This window comes from Suncus etruscus, chromosome 9 (genome assembly GCF_024139225.1).
Source record: "Suncus etruscus isolate mSunEtr1 chromosome 9, mSunEtr1.pri.cur, whole genome shotgun sequence".
NCBI classification, from domain to species: domain Eukaryota; kingdom Metazoa; phylum Chordata; class Mammalia; order Eulipotyphla; family Soricidae; genus Suncus; species Suncus etruscus.
This window is the reverse complement of record NC_064856.1, coordinates 67,291,752-67,307,291: the sequence shown is the minus strand read 5'-3', so window position 1 is coordinate 67,307,291 and position 15,540 is coordinate 67,291,752.

The following is a 15,540-nucleotide window of genomic DNA, read 5'->3' as shown; positions in this document are numbered from 1 at the left end:
ACAAAACATAAATTTTTAAGCACTGAAGGAAACAGTTGAGAGCTCTTCCTTGAAAAGTTTCCAGCTTAATTTTATGTTGCCTTGATAGCAATTTTCAACTGAATTTCTTTTAATGCTTCAATAGCAGCACAATTGTCCCTCACCCTTGTTTATACCTCCGTTTAAAATAGATTAGTCTTGCATAATTCATACTGGTCTCTAAGACCTTTAAGAGGTGAGTCTTGGGGCCGGAGAGATAGCATGGAGGTAAGGCATTTGCCTTGCATGCAGAAGGATGGTGGTTCGAATCCCATATGGTCCCCTGAGCCTGCCAGGAGCAATTTCTGAGCGTAGAGCCAGGAGTGACCCCTGAGCGCTGCTGGGTGTGACCCTCCCTAAAAAAATGAAAAGAAAAAGGGGTAAGTCCTGGAGCCTTAGCTCAAAGGACTAGAATGCATGCTTTACAGGCCAGAGATGTAGGTTTAATCCCTGGCTCTCCAAATACTCCTGGGAATGACCCCCACACAAGGAGCTTGTCATACATCTGAGCACTGAAGAGCAGAGCCCCCCTGCCTCCAAATGAGGTGATTCCTCTGGTGATTCCTATCTGTATCATTTTTCTCTGAGGGAACAAAGGTATTGACTATAAATGGAAGCAGCTCCATTCATTCACTCAACAATCAATTCCCTGTTCTGTGCCAGGCACGGCTCTAAATGCAAATGAATTACTGTTGAACTGCTGTCATTGAACTCCCTTGCTAACAACTAAAATTAAATTTTAGAAGGATTAGGAGGTGACTGGTGGCACACTGAATATGAAAATGCAGTTTCTATGAGTCTGAAGAGAGTACAGCAGATAAGGCACCACCTGCCTTTTGTGCATCTAACTTGGGTTTGATACTCAGCGCCACATATAGGTCTCCCAAACACAAGGAATGATCCCTGAGCTCAGACATAGGAGTAAGCCCTGAGTGCAAAAGCCACAAGGTCTACAAAGCTGAGCACATAGCTGCAAGGCTGCAGGAGCTACAAGGGCTGGAGGACCAGCTGCTGAGTGAGGTGCCCACCCACAGATGCCAAAATGTAGCTGCCCTGGGAGAGAAGGGGGAATAGGGATGCAGGGGGGAGCCGGCAGGGTCTGCTCTCATCTTTTTCAACTGTCAGACTTTTTCCTTATATAACTGCCCTTAAATGGGGACGTAGTCAGAAGTGTGTCCAGAGGGCTTTGTCCAGGTTCAATTACCATTACATCAACACCTGAGCACAGACTGGTGTGACCCAAAAGTTTATAGTTCTTTCAACAGTTTAGTCTAGGAGCCGGAGATAGTACAGCAGTAGGGCGTTTGCCTTGCAAAAGGCCAACCTGGGAAGGACCAAGTTCAATTCCAGGAATCCTATATGATCTCCTGAACCTGCCAGGGACTATTTCTGAGTGTAGAGCCAGGAATAACCCCTGAGCACTGCTGGGTGTGGCCAAAAACAAAACAAAACAAAACAAAAGTTTAGTCTAGTAAGGTAAAAAACAGAACAAAAACAACAAAGCCCTCAACAATTACATGTCAATGCAATGACATTACAATGTCAATACAATATATTGTGGCAGCAGATATTGTAAAATCATGCAGCAGTCTCCAATAGGAGCATCTAATCTAGCTGAAGGATAGGACTAAATAGATAGGTAGGCGTGAGGGGCAGACTAAGTAGGAGTCAGCAGAGGTGGGCAGGGCAGTGCTTCAGCAAGAGAAAAGATGAGCCAGATAAAGAGGCTTCAAAATAGTTCAGAGCAGGGGCCGGGCGGTGGCGCTGGAGGTAAGGTGCCTGCCTTGCCTGCGCTAGCCTAGGACAGACCGCGGTTCGATCCCCCGGCGTCCCATATGGTTCCCCAAGAAGCCAGGAGCAACTTCTCAGCTCATAGCCAGGAGTAACCCCTGAGCGTCACAGGGTGTGGCCCAAAAACAAAAAAACAAAAAAAAAAATAGTTCAGAGCATTGGGGTACATAGTATTTAAATAAAAATACATCCAATTGGGCCAGAGAGATAGCATGGAGGTAAGATGTTTGCCTTGCATGCAGAAGGATGGTGGTTTGAATCCCAGCATCTCATATGGTCCCTCGAGCCTGCCAGGAGTGATTTCTGAGTGTAGAGCCAGGAGTAACCCTTGAGCGCTGCCGGGTGTGACTCAAAAAAAAAAAAAAAAAAACAACAAAACAAAACAATATATATATGTATATATATATATATATCCAATAAGGCAATTGTTTATGAAAGTGGACCCTCTTCCTCTCTGCTTTACTATCATCACCTTAGAATCTCCCTAATAAACCATTCTAGAATAGAAAACTTTCCTGATTGTCTTTGCATAGTCAAAATTGCATTTATTTTTGTGTCCTTACACCCAGCTCTTGCCTAACTTCGATGTTCTTTGAGCCCAACTGAACCTAATATAGAACTGCTAACAAAAATATGTAAGTAGGGAGTAATATGTAAGCCTGGAGTTTATGTGCCTGCCTTCCTGTAGCTGATCCTTGTTTGATCTCTGCACTGCATTTGGTCCCCTGTGGATTGATCCCTGAGCACAGAGCCAGGAATAAGCCCTGGACAACCCAGGACAATTTTAGGACAATCCTGAAATCTCCACCTCCAACTATATATGTACATTGACTTTTAAGGACTGATAACAATTCACTGCAACCATCTAAAAAATTAAAAACAGAAGTAGTATCCAGGATTCCATCCTTCATGAGATGGTCTCCAGCTGTATTACTTCACTTACTTCCTAAACTGGTTTATATCTCAAATAAATTTTGTATTTTGACTATTTTTCTGTTTGTTTGTTTGGTTTTTGTTTTTTGGGCCACATCCAGTGACACTCAGGGGTTACTCCTGGATCTGCACTCAGAAATTGCTCCTGACTTGGGAGACCATATAGGACACTGGGGATTGAATCCAGGCCTATCCTGATTCAGCTGCATGCAAGGCAAACACCCTACCACTGCACTATCACTCCAGCCCCTATTTTGACTATTTTTATAATCCCACAGATTCTAAATAAAATATATTAGCACCCAATGCAGTCCATGTATATACTTCATGCCAAAATTATTAAATTCTCATGCCTTTATTTTCTTTTTAATATGAAGGATAAATATATACATATATACACACATGGAATATACTAATTACAAAGCCAATTTGTAAGAAAGAATTTTATAGTCATGAACCCAATTTCCAATTAATTCTGACACTACCCAGAGACTCCATAGTTTAATGGGTCTCAGTTTTCATTTCAGATGCTGGCGGAAAATCCAACTGGGTGTCTGACCAACTTTACCCTCACATCAGACTTCAGGTGCCCATCACAAACCCCAATTATCAATTCTCTGATCCATGTAGGTTAGAGACTCTCAAGATGTCCTTTTCAGATTCATTATTAATTTGCTAAAATAGCACACAGAATTCCGGAAACCCACTTAGTCACTCAATCACCAAGTTATTATCAAGGAAATGTACTACTCACTTCCATCCAACAGAAATGCACTATGAATTTCTGTGTACATTCCTTGTATATTCTATGAAAATCCATGAACATTCTATACAAATTTAATGTACATTCTAATGCACATTCCAATAGTGTCAATGCAAAGGCTTCACTTGTCATAATCCAACCCCAGGAGAAAGGATTTAAAGCAGGGTCACTACAAGAATTAATAAAACAGGATATTCATATGGGAGACAAAAAGGCATAGGGTTAGAGGATATTCAGCCACGTGGACTGAGAGCATGCCAACCAACCTTCCCCTGAAATCTTTATTGTCCAGGCTCAATTTACATGGAGAAAAGAGGGGAAGGGCAGAGTGACAGACAAAAATACCTCATGCTAGTCAAGCCTAGGTGGGTCTTTTACATTTCAAAAAGGGTAAAGGAAAAAGAAAACTAGGACAAAGTTTGTGTTTTGGGAGAAGCTGGGTGTGGGTTCTGTGCTTATGATAACAAATAGAAATGTACTGTTTCTTCCATACAAGAGTTCAAAATGCATGAGCAAGATACTGGGAAAAGGAGTAGAGTTTCCCTTATATCTTCTCAGCCCTCTAATATTCATGTATTTACCAAGTCAGAAGCTCTCCAAACTCTCTTCCTCTTGGGTGAACATGGAACTTTCATCACTTACTCATAACTGAAAAACTCTTTGGCCATCTGTGGGAGTTTGAACTCAACCTCTGACTCCTCTTCCATTCCAGGAAATCAGGGAATAGGAAATTCAATCACTTAAGTAGTTTCAATAAACTACTCACATTGGTTATGTTGGCAATAAACCATCACATTTAGGGGTTTTCCAAAAGCTAAATTCATTAACATAATAGGAAATACCTTTACTTTCAGAAAGCAGGAAACTCCCAGTCTTTGAGAGCTGTAAGCCAGGTATTGTGAGGAAAATCAAATATATATTCATCACATAGATGTTATGTTTGTGCATTACATATTTAAAAATATACATATATGTCCTTATTGTCATTCGGTTTGGGGGAGGTTCTAGAGATAGAACTAGGACCTACTGTGAATCATATATTTTGCCATTGAGCTACAATCCCAGCCATGTGGTTTTTCTACCCAAATACATTTTGTTTGTTTAAATCAAAACACTTAATATTTATGTTACAGGAAGCTTATAAAACATAGAAAGAAAAGAGGTGACAGTCTGGAGAAGTCTACTGCCTTTGTTATCTAGTCCAGTAATTGAGGGAGTGTCTGGCTGAGATTAGGAATGGGTTAGGAATGATTAAGTCTGTTATGACACTTTCACAATGCAAGCAAGATAATTACTAGCTTTATGTAGTGGTCTTCAAACTGTGTCAAAGTCACACTTGATCGATATAGCATGGGAATTCCTACCAACTAAGGACTCCTTAGGGAGCTGTGGGAATTGCTTTTATTCAGGAAACAAAAAATCAGTCTTAACCTCTGCCTGGTCCATTACCTACCTTCAAAATAAGACAAGTTTATTTGGGAAATATGAGGGGGAAAAAGAAGAATTATAGGGGTCGGAGCAACAGCACAGTGGGTACGACATTTGCCTTGCACGTGTCTGACATAGGATCAATAACTAGCATCCTATATGGTCCCTCAAATCTGCCAGGAATGATTTCTGAGCACAGAGCTAGGAGTAACCCCTGAGCACTGTCGGTTGTGGTCCAAAAACAAAGCAAAACAAAACAAAAGAGCATCATATGCATAAGACAATGAAGTTTCCTTCAGAGTAGAAAGTCTCTGCTCTACACATTCCAAGTAGATTTCAGATGAACCCTCAATATGGTGAACTAGGTGTCCTCAAGTAAAAGAAAGGATTTGTGTGTCTTAGATAGAGATGTGTGTCTTAGGAAACCTCAAGATGGAAGAAATGTGCCCAGAGTATACGTCTCAGAGATGTAAGAGCTCTCTAGAATGGGAAAATGGCAAAGCCAAATTAGTTTTATGTAATTTTCCTAGACTGCCTCCAAAGTCTATGCCAGGGTATAATCAATGTGAGTGGGGGGAGCTTGTTGATTGTTGTTGTCAAATTGCTTGTTTGTTTTTGGGCCACACCCAGTGACGCTCAGGGGTTACTCCTGGCTATTCGCTCAGAATTCGCTCCTGGCTTGGGGAACCATATGGGATGCCAGGGATTGAACCTAGGTCTGTTCTGGGTCAGCCATGTGTAAGGCAAACACCTTACCGCTGTGCTATCGCTCTGGCCCCTGTTTCTGACAGTTGTTAGTGGTCATCTTTGATAGTCTTAGAATAATTGACTTTGTACCTGAAGAGGACCTGCTCCTCTCAGATTGGTATAACCAATTATAACTCTAAAAGCCTTTATGGGCTCCTCAAATGAATCCAAAGGTTGTCATGCCTTTGGATTGGTTAGGGTTGCAGTGTCTTTTCTCAAAACACTTTACTAAGGCCTCTATCTCTCTCCATGCAATTTTTTTTGTTTGTTTGTTTTGTTTTTGGGTCACACTCAGCAGCTCAGGGGTTACTCCTGACTCTTCCTTCAGAAATCGCTCCTGGCAGGCTCGGGGGACCATATGGGATGCCGGAATTTGAACTACTGTCCTTCTGCATGCAAGGCAAACAACCTACCTCCATGCTATCTCTCCAGCCCCTCCTTGCAATATTTTTGTTATCATCCTAGTTTTAGTCCTAGTTTTAGTCCTAATGGGGGAAATAAGGACGGGGCAGGCCAGATAATCAAGGTGATCTGATTAGCTGTTAAACCTTGTTTACAGAGCTTAAGAGAACAACAGCATCCCATATGGTCCCCCGAGTCTGCCAGGAGCGATTTCTGAGCTTAGAGCCTGAAGTAACCTCTGAGCACTGTGTGAACCCCTCTCCAAAAAAAAAAAAAAAAGAAAGAAAACATAATAGCAGGGATAGATAATATATATTTAAACATAGACCATAACATTGGTAAGTAATTCAGCTCAACAGTGACATTTTTCCTTGTTTTTCTTTATTTCTTTTTTTTTTTGGGGGGGGGGGTCACACCCGGCGGTGCTCAGGGGTTACTCCTGGCTGTCTGCTCAGAAATAGCTCCTGGCAGGCACAGGGGACCATATGGGACACCGGGATTCGAACCAACCACCTTTGGTCCTGGATAGGCTGCTTGCAAGGCAAGTGCCGCTGTGCCATCTCTCCGGGCCCTTTATTTCTTTTTTTAATATCTTTTTTAAATTTAAATACCATGCATGGTTACAAGATTGTTAATAATCGTTGTGGTTTTTTCCCACAGATAAAGTTGTTCATGATTGATTTACAAGCATACAATGTATAACAGCCTTCACCAGTGAGCATTTCCAGCTGCCAATGTCAAGTTTCCCTCATATCCTCCTTGATGCTCTTTTCCCTCCCACTCACCCTCTCCAGCCTGCTTCTGGGACATGCATTTTACTTCTCTCCTCCTCCTCCTCCTCTTCTTCTTCCTCCTCCTCCTCTTCCTCCTCCTTCTTCTCTCCTCTTCCTCCTCCTCCTCCTCCTCCAGTCTCTCTCTTTCTCCTCCCCCCTCTCACTTTCTCCCTTTTCTTTTTTGACATTGTGGTTTATACCACTGCAAACAAAGGGGTTCATAAATATTCCTTTCATATTAGACCCTTCTCTACTCTAACTGCATTCTCCGCTCTTTGTGACAAGTTTTCTATCATGGACTGATTCTCCTTCCTAATCCTTATTTCTATCATCTTGGATATCATCCTCGCACTGTCTTTCATTTTCCTTATATCTCACAGATGAGGGAGATTTTTCTTATCAACAGTGACTTTTAATTATAACCACAGAGCAGAAAGAGGTCACTGGCCCACTGCACTGGCAGACTGCACAGAGAAACTAACCTAAACTGTGGAGCAGTGAAGAGGCAGAGAGGAGAGATGGAGGAAAGAAATGACAATTTGTTTGCTGTACTAGACACAAGAACTCTGGGCTACTATGGCACACAGAGATTTATCTACATGAGCTGTGAAATAAAAAAGCTGTAAATTATTATACATGAATGGATATGGGGAATATTATGCTGAGTGAAATGAGTCAGGAGGACAGGGATAGACTTAGAATGATCCCATTTATTCGAGAGATATTTAAAAGATTGTATGGGAATAATATCCAAATAGGTAGGAGGGCCAGGAAGACCATAGCAGGAACCTTACCACAAATAGTGAGGGAATACTTTAGGGCAGTGTAGAAACCACTATGACAATGATAGTTGGAAATAGTCACCCTGAACAAGAACGGGTGCTGAAAAGAGATAAAATGATATGTGTAATACCTTTTAGTAACAATACTGTGAACCGCAGTCTAAAACAAAAAAAGAAACAGAGAAGAAAAATATCTGCCCCAGAGGCAGGCAGTGAGGAGAGCAGGAGGGAAACTGGGGACATTGGTGGTGAGAAATGTGTCCTGGTGAAGGGTGTTGTACATTGTATGAAACTCAATCAAGGACAGCTCTATAACTGTGTATCTCACAGTTACTCAATTAAATAACTGAGTCACAGTGATTCAATTAAAGAATTTATTTATTTAAAAAACAGAGTTGTAAGTGGATAGTAATTGAATACATTCTGGTGCTTGGCTGATGTCATCTTATATGCTATTTGCAGAGATCCCAAAGTAAGATGGTTCTCTTCCTACAGTTCTTTTCTTTGGGGGGGGGCACACCTGGTTATGCTCAGGGATTACTCCCGGCCCCCTAACAGTTCTTTGTTTTGTTTTTTTTTTGTTTGTTTGTTTGTTTGGGTCACACTTGGCAGCGCTCAGGGGTTATTTCTGGCTCTGTGTTCAGAAATTGCTCCTGGCAGGCTCAGGGGACCATATGGGATGCCGGGATTCAAACCAATGACCTTCTGCATGAAAGGCAAACGCCTTACCTCCATGCTATCTCTCCAGCCCCTAACAGTTCTTTTTTATTTTTATTTTATTTTTTTTCGGGCCACACCTATTTGATGCTCAGGGGTTACTCCTGGCTAAGCGCTCAGAAATCTTCCCTGGCTTGGGGGGACCATATGGGACGCGGGGGGAATCGAACCACGGTCCTTCCTTGGCTAGCGCTTGCAAGGCACACACCTTACCTCTAGCGCCACCTTGCTGGCCCCTGGCTCTGAGAAATATTTTAAAAATTCAACTCTAGGGCCCCTCAGATAGCACAGCTGCGTTTGCCTTGCAAGCAGCCGATCCAGGACCAAAGGTGGTTGGTTTGAATCCCGGTGTCCCATATGGTCCCCCGTGCCTGCCAGGCGCTATTTTTGAGCAGACAGCCAGGAGTAATCCCTGAGCACAGCCGGGTGTGATCCAAAAACCAAAAAAAAAAAAAAAAAAAATTCAACTCTAAGGGGCCGGAGAGAGAGCATGGAGGTAAGGCGTTTGCCTTGAATGCAGAAGGATGGTGGTTCAAATCCTGGCATCCCATATGGTCCCGCGAGCCTGCCAGGAGCGATTTCTGAGTGTAGAGCCAGGAGTAACCCTGAGCACCACCAGGTGTGACTCAAAAACAAAAACAAAAAAATGCAACTTTAAGGCTAGACAGATAGTAGCAGGTAAGGCTCTTGCCTTGTATGCAACTGATCTGGATTCGATCCCTGGAATCCCATAAGGTCCGGAATAATTCCTGACCACAGAGCCAGGAGTAGTAACCCCTCAGCATGCTGGATGTGACCCCAAACAAACAAAAATCCCAACTCTGACCATTTGAATGCTCAAAATATTTTGCTCTTCATTCTTAGAATATAAACCTAAATAGTCTCCTAGAATTTGAAACGATCAGCTTGCTTCACCACTACCTCCAAAGTCACTTTCCTCTTGTTCCCAATACAACAGCAACACTGGACTTTCAGTTCCTCAGCTGAACCACACTTTTCCTCCCTCAGAGTCTTTGCAGATGCTATTGCCTCTGCCTGAGATGTTTCCCCCCTCATCCTCAATTCAGTTTCGATTCATTCTTTTTTTTTTTTTTTGGGGCCACACCCAGTGTTGCTCAGAGGTTACTCCTGGCTATGTGCTCAGAAGTCGCTCCTGGCTTGGGGGACCATATGGGACGCCTGGGGATCGAACCGCGGTCCGTCTAGGCTAGTGCAGGTAAGGCAGGCACCTTACCTCTAGCGCCACCGCCCGGCCCCTCGATTCATTCTTTTGATGACTATTTCTTAACCCTTTTATAATTGTGGATCCCTTCCAAAGCCCTTTATTTACTGTGCCCCCTTGTCCCATTGGTTGGCCCTTAGTATTATTATGTGGCCCATTTATGAGATTTTCATCTATAGCCCCTGGAATATTCTAGGGGGGCTACAGGAAGCTATATGGTCTCTGGTTAAGAAATACTCCTTTAGGGGCCAGGAAGGTGGCACTAGAGGTAAGGTGTCTGCCTTGCAAGCAGACGGACCCGTGGTTCGATCCCCCGGTGTCCCATATGGTCCCCCCAAGCCAGGGGCAATTTCTGAGAGCATAGCCAGGAGTAACCCCTGAGCGTCAAATGGGTGTGGCCCCCCAAAAAAAAAAAAAAAAAGAAATGCTCCTTTATGAGCTGGATTGGTGAAACAGCGGTAAAGTGTTTGCCTTGCACGCAGCTGACCTGGGATGGATCCAGGTTCCATCTCCAGCATCCCATATGGTCCCCTGAGCCTGCAAGAGTGACTTCTGAGTGCAGAAACAGGAGTAACCCCTACACGGTGCAGGGCTGGGTGTGAACCCCCCAAAAGAAATAAAGAAATACTGCTTTAGATATCACTAAAAGTTTCTTCGTTAGAGAAAGCCTTTCTGCTTTTCTTTGTTTTTCCGTTCTAAATCAAAGACCTGCAGTTTTTCTTCTTGCTACCTATCATCATTGAGATTAAATTATTGTTTAGTTAGAGTGTTTAATGTTTGACTTTTCTGTTGGACTCTAAACTCTGTGATGGTAAATGCACATTGTCTTGTTCACTAATCTATTCACAACAAAAACCATAGTGCTTAGCATATGGAAAGTGGGCGTTCATGACTTTTTATTTCTTTTTCTTTACCCCCCTCTTTATTTTAAAATTTAAAAACTTTGTATCTCAATACAAGAAATGACCTGATTTTTTCAAGTTTTATGTTTAAAAACTAAATATTCTTTGTTAAAGAGCATATTAGAACAAATGTTTTCCCATGAGCTGATGAAAATAAGATTATGATCTACATAATGAACCTAAGTAAAAATTCACAAATGGGAGGCCGGAGAGATAGAATGGAGGCAAGGCATTTGCCTTGCATGCAGAAGAACGCTGGTACAAATCCCAGCATTCCATATGGTTCCCGGATCCTGCCAGGAGCGATTTTTGAGCGTAGAGCTAGGAGTAACCCCTGAGTGGCACCAGGTGTGACCCAAAAACCAAAAAGCAAAAAAAAAAAAAAAAAAAATCACAAATGGTGGATGAAATTTTGACAATTTCTAGTCCAATGTAACATAAATCCAAAGTTATTGTGCATAAACAATTCAAAACTAAGGTTGACAATGGAAATGTCAACAAGTCATAACTACTACATTATTACTGATGGACTCTACTACTATCCTTCAGCTAGGCACAGCAGATGTGCCTGATTGAGAGACTGCTTAGAAAATGAAAGCTAAGGGGCCGGAGAGATAGCATGGAGGTAAGGCGTTTGCCTTTCATGCAGAAGGTCCGTGGTTCAAATCCCGATGTCCCATATGGTCCCTCATGCCTGCCAGGAGCGATTTCTGAGCATAGAGCCAGGAGTAACCCCTGAGCACTGACGGGTGTGACCCAAAAACCAAAAAAAAAAAAAAGAAAATGAAAGCTGGGCCGAAGAGATAGCACAATGGTAGGGCATTTGCCTTATACACAGAAGGATGGTGGTTCGAATCCCAGCATCCCATATGGTCCCCAAGCCTGCCAGTAGCAATTTCTGAGCATAGAGCCAGAAGTAACCCCTGAGCACTGCTACATGTGACTCAAAAAACAAACAAACCAAAAAAAAGAAAAAAAAAAAGAAAAGAAAAGAAAAAAAAAGAAAATGAAAGCTGTCTTTTCTATAAGTAAGGAATACAAAAATAGGAATATAGCAATGCCGATGCATGAGCCACTAAAAACAAAGTAAGATGTGACATAAACACATCTGATAGCTCTCTTTGTAAGCCACTTTCCATGATTATAAAGCTATGGTTTTATCATTATTTTTAGAAGAAAAATGTTTCTACACTGCTGCATGCAGTAATTTCATTGTACATTTGTGTGTGTGTGTGTGTGTGTGTATGTGTGTGTGTGTGTGTGTGTGGTTTTTGGGTCACACCCAGCAACGCTCAGGGGTTACTCCTGGCTTTACACTCAGAAGTCATTCCTGGCAGGCTCGGGGACCATATGGGATGCCTGGATTCGAACCAATGACCTTCTGCATGAAAGGCAAACGCCTTACCTCTATGCTATCTCTCTGGGCCCCTCATTGTACATTCTTGACTACAATGTAATCTTCATATTCTTTTGAGGGAGCTTGACATATCTCATCAGGATTTTCCTGGAAAGTCAGCTTGTTATATTTTCAGCAGCCTTTAAGGCGTCAGTGACCTTTCAAAATTAATTACTGATGATATAGCTTTTAGATTTATTCCTTATTCACAAAGCCTCACACAGACAGATTTTCCAAATCTAATACAGTATTCAAAATTCTTGAAATCTCAAGTAGAACTTCCATGGTGTCCCTCACCGTGTTCAGATGCTTCAGCAATGGGCCCCACTCCTGTGCCAGGCCTGCTACAACTTGTCATGGCATAGGCTGAGGGAGACATTTTATTTCTTTTTAAATTTTATTTATTTAGTTTGCTTGTTTACATGTAAATGTTAATGAAAAAAAATTTTTTTTGGTTTTTGGACCACACCCGGTGGTGCTCAGGGGTTACTCCTGGCTGTCTGCTCAGAAATAGCTCCTGGCAGGCACGGGAGACCATCTGGGACACCGGGATTCGAACCAACCACCTTTGGTCCTGGATCGGCTGCTTGCAAGGCAAATGCCGCTGTGCTATCTCTCCGGGCCCAATGAAAAAAATTTTAAGTACAGCAAGGGCTGGAGCAATAGCACATCAATAGGATGTTTGCCTTGTACACAGACAACCCGGGACAGATCCAGATTGGATTCCCAGCATCCCATATGGTCCCCCAATCCTGCCAGGAGCAATTTCTGAGTACAGAGCCAGGTATAACCCCTGGATGCTACTGGGTGTGGCCCAAAAACCAAAAAAGAAAAAAAGGGGGGGTGCCAGAGAGATAGCATGGAGGTAGTGTGTTTGCCTAGCATGCAGGACGGTGATTTGAATCCCGGAATCCCATAAGATTCCCTGAGCCTGCCAGGAGCGATTTCTGAGCTTAGAGCCAGGAGTAACCCCTGTGCGCTGCAGGTTGTGACCCAAAACAAAACAAAACAAAAGTACAGCAAAAGGAAAATTTGTGAAAATTATTTTATGTCACTATGAGGTCCTTAAGTCATTGTCAGAAAGTTTACTGAGCTATTCATTACTAGTTAATCTTCATATTATTTGTTGTGTTTTTGAATATTAGGTAATTTTGAATACACATTGACATCTAAATTGGTGTATTCTTTTTTTTTTTGTTTTTTTTTTGTTTTTTTTGGGCCACACCCGGTAACGCTCAGGGGTTACTCCTGGCTATGCGCTCAGAAGTTGCTCCTGGCTTGGGGGACCATATGGGACACCGGGGGATAGAACCGCGGTCCGTCCAAGGCTAGCGCAGGCAAGGCAGGCACCTTTACCTTTAGCGCCACTGCCCGGCCCTAAATTGGTGTATTCTTACTGAGATGATAGTATTGAAAAATTTGGAGTTATCCAGGTATTCTAAGCTCTGTGGTTGATACTGAGGCATTTATCTTTGTGGGGTATGATTTCGGCTGCTAGGAGTGCATGAAGTTCAAGAAGGTAGGTGGTTGGGGCAGGTGGACAGGTACCTGCACTCACTTTAGTCCTGGTAATATCAGCCCTAATGCTGGAATATCTGATTTTTTTTTTTTTTTTTTTGCTTTTGGGCCATACCTCGTGATGCTAGGGATTACTCCTGGCTATGCACTCAAAAAATAACTCATGGCTTGGGGGACTATATGAGATGCTGGAGGATCGAACCGTGGTCCTCCCTAGGTTAGTTGTGTGCAAGGCAAATGCCCTACAGCTTGTGCTACCATTCTGGCCCCCTAGATATATAATTAAATAATCTTTTTTTGGTGTTGTTGTTTTGATCACACCTAGTGGCACTCAAGAGCTCTGCATTCAGAAATTACTCCAGGCAGGCTCAGGGGACCTTATGGGATGCTAGGGATCGGACACAGGTTTGCTGTGTGCAAAGCAAATGCCCTACCTGATGTGCTATTGCTTTGGCCCCATGATCAATTAATCTTTGATAAAGGGACAAGAACCAAAGTGGAGCAAGGAAAGCCTCTTCAACAAGTAGTGTTGGGAAAACTGGTCAACTGCATACAAAAAAGTGAAATCAGACTTCTCTTTAACACCATGCAAGAAGATAAAATCAAAATGAATTCAAGTCTTTGATAACATATTTGAAATCATCAGGTGCATAGAGGAAAACATAGGCAGAAAACTCCACAGTATTGAAGATAAAGGCATCTACAAAAATAAAACACCACAGTTCAAGAAAGTGAAAGCAAAGATAAACAAATGGGACTACATTAAACTGAGAAACTTCTGCACTTCAATAGAAACAGTGACTAGGACATGGCATTATTCCTTGTTTGCATATGCACATTAAAATGGTGAAATTCTGGGGCCCGGAGAGATAGCACAGCGGTGTTTGCCTTGCAAGCAGACGATCCAAGACCAAAGGTGGTTGGTTCGAATTCCGGTGTCCCATGTGGTCCCCCGTGCCTGCCAGGAGCTATTTCTGAGCAGACAGCCAGGAGTAACCCCTGAACATCGCCGGGTGTGGCCCAAAAACCAAAAAAAAAAAAAAAAAAGGTGAAATTCTATACATACAAATAAGTTCTTATCTAATAGAAATGGGAACACACAAAACTTGTAGTGCAATTGGACATTACACCCTGAACATTGACATAATGACCTGGCGCAGGCCTCAGAAGAATGAGGCATTCTCCATTCACCCCTGAACTAGGGAAGCCACTTACGAAACATCCAACATTGTCCATAACATCACCTGGAAGCAATCCTCTACCAGGGAAGACCCTACCACTGCTCTGACATAGACCTACTCAAAAGAGACTTCCCTTAATACTGAGAAGACTTAACAACAATAATGTCATGCTTACTGGACAGGGCTCTCTGCATTGCCCTTTAATTGTGAGGTGAAACTAGAGGACGCTCGACATCAGCCTGACTTCAATGTAGGAAATGCAGATTCCAGGATCTTTTGCCAACAACAGAGACTGAAAAATAAAACTGTATTGGCACTATAGACAAGGACTTGGATTAGACAAACTATTCTGCCGGAACCTAGAACTGGTCTTATGCCAGGAAACTTCAGGGGTAGGATCTCCTTGTATTTATGCCAAGGCTTTTCCTTTCCATGTCACCCATATTTTGGTGGGCCTATGCAAACAATAATTGCCACTCTAACACAGTTTTTACTTTGTTCCTTTGACTCTAAACCTTAAATAAATAAAAAAAACCTACTTAAACTTTTGAGGTTAACATAAACTAATATGCATATGCATGGAAATGTAAAAAATACTATGCCTTCAATGTTTAAGGAGTTACACAAATATAATGGCTTTAAATTGCTTTGTGTACTACTAAGAAATGTTATAATATCTGGAGACTTGAGGGACAAAGTAATTGTACATGGATTCTGTTTTATTTCTTCTTAATGTTCCTTGACTGTATGTTCAAAATTAAGGTATCAGCAATGGGATTTCTTCTGAGAACTTTGTTTATTGGTGATTGTCCTTCCATGGTAACTTTACCTTGTCCTCTTTTTTTGCATCATTGTTCTCGTAATTAAAATAAATAAATAAATAAATAAATAAATAAATAAATAAATAAAAAGAAACAGTGACTAGGATACAAAGACTATCTATAGAAGAAACTATTAACCCACTACC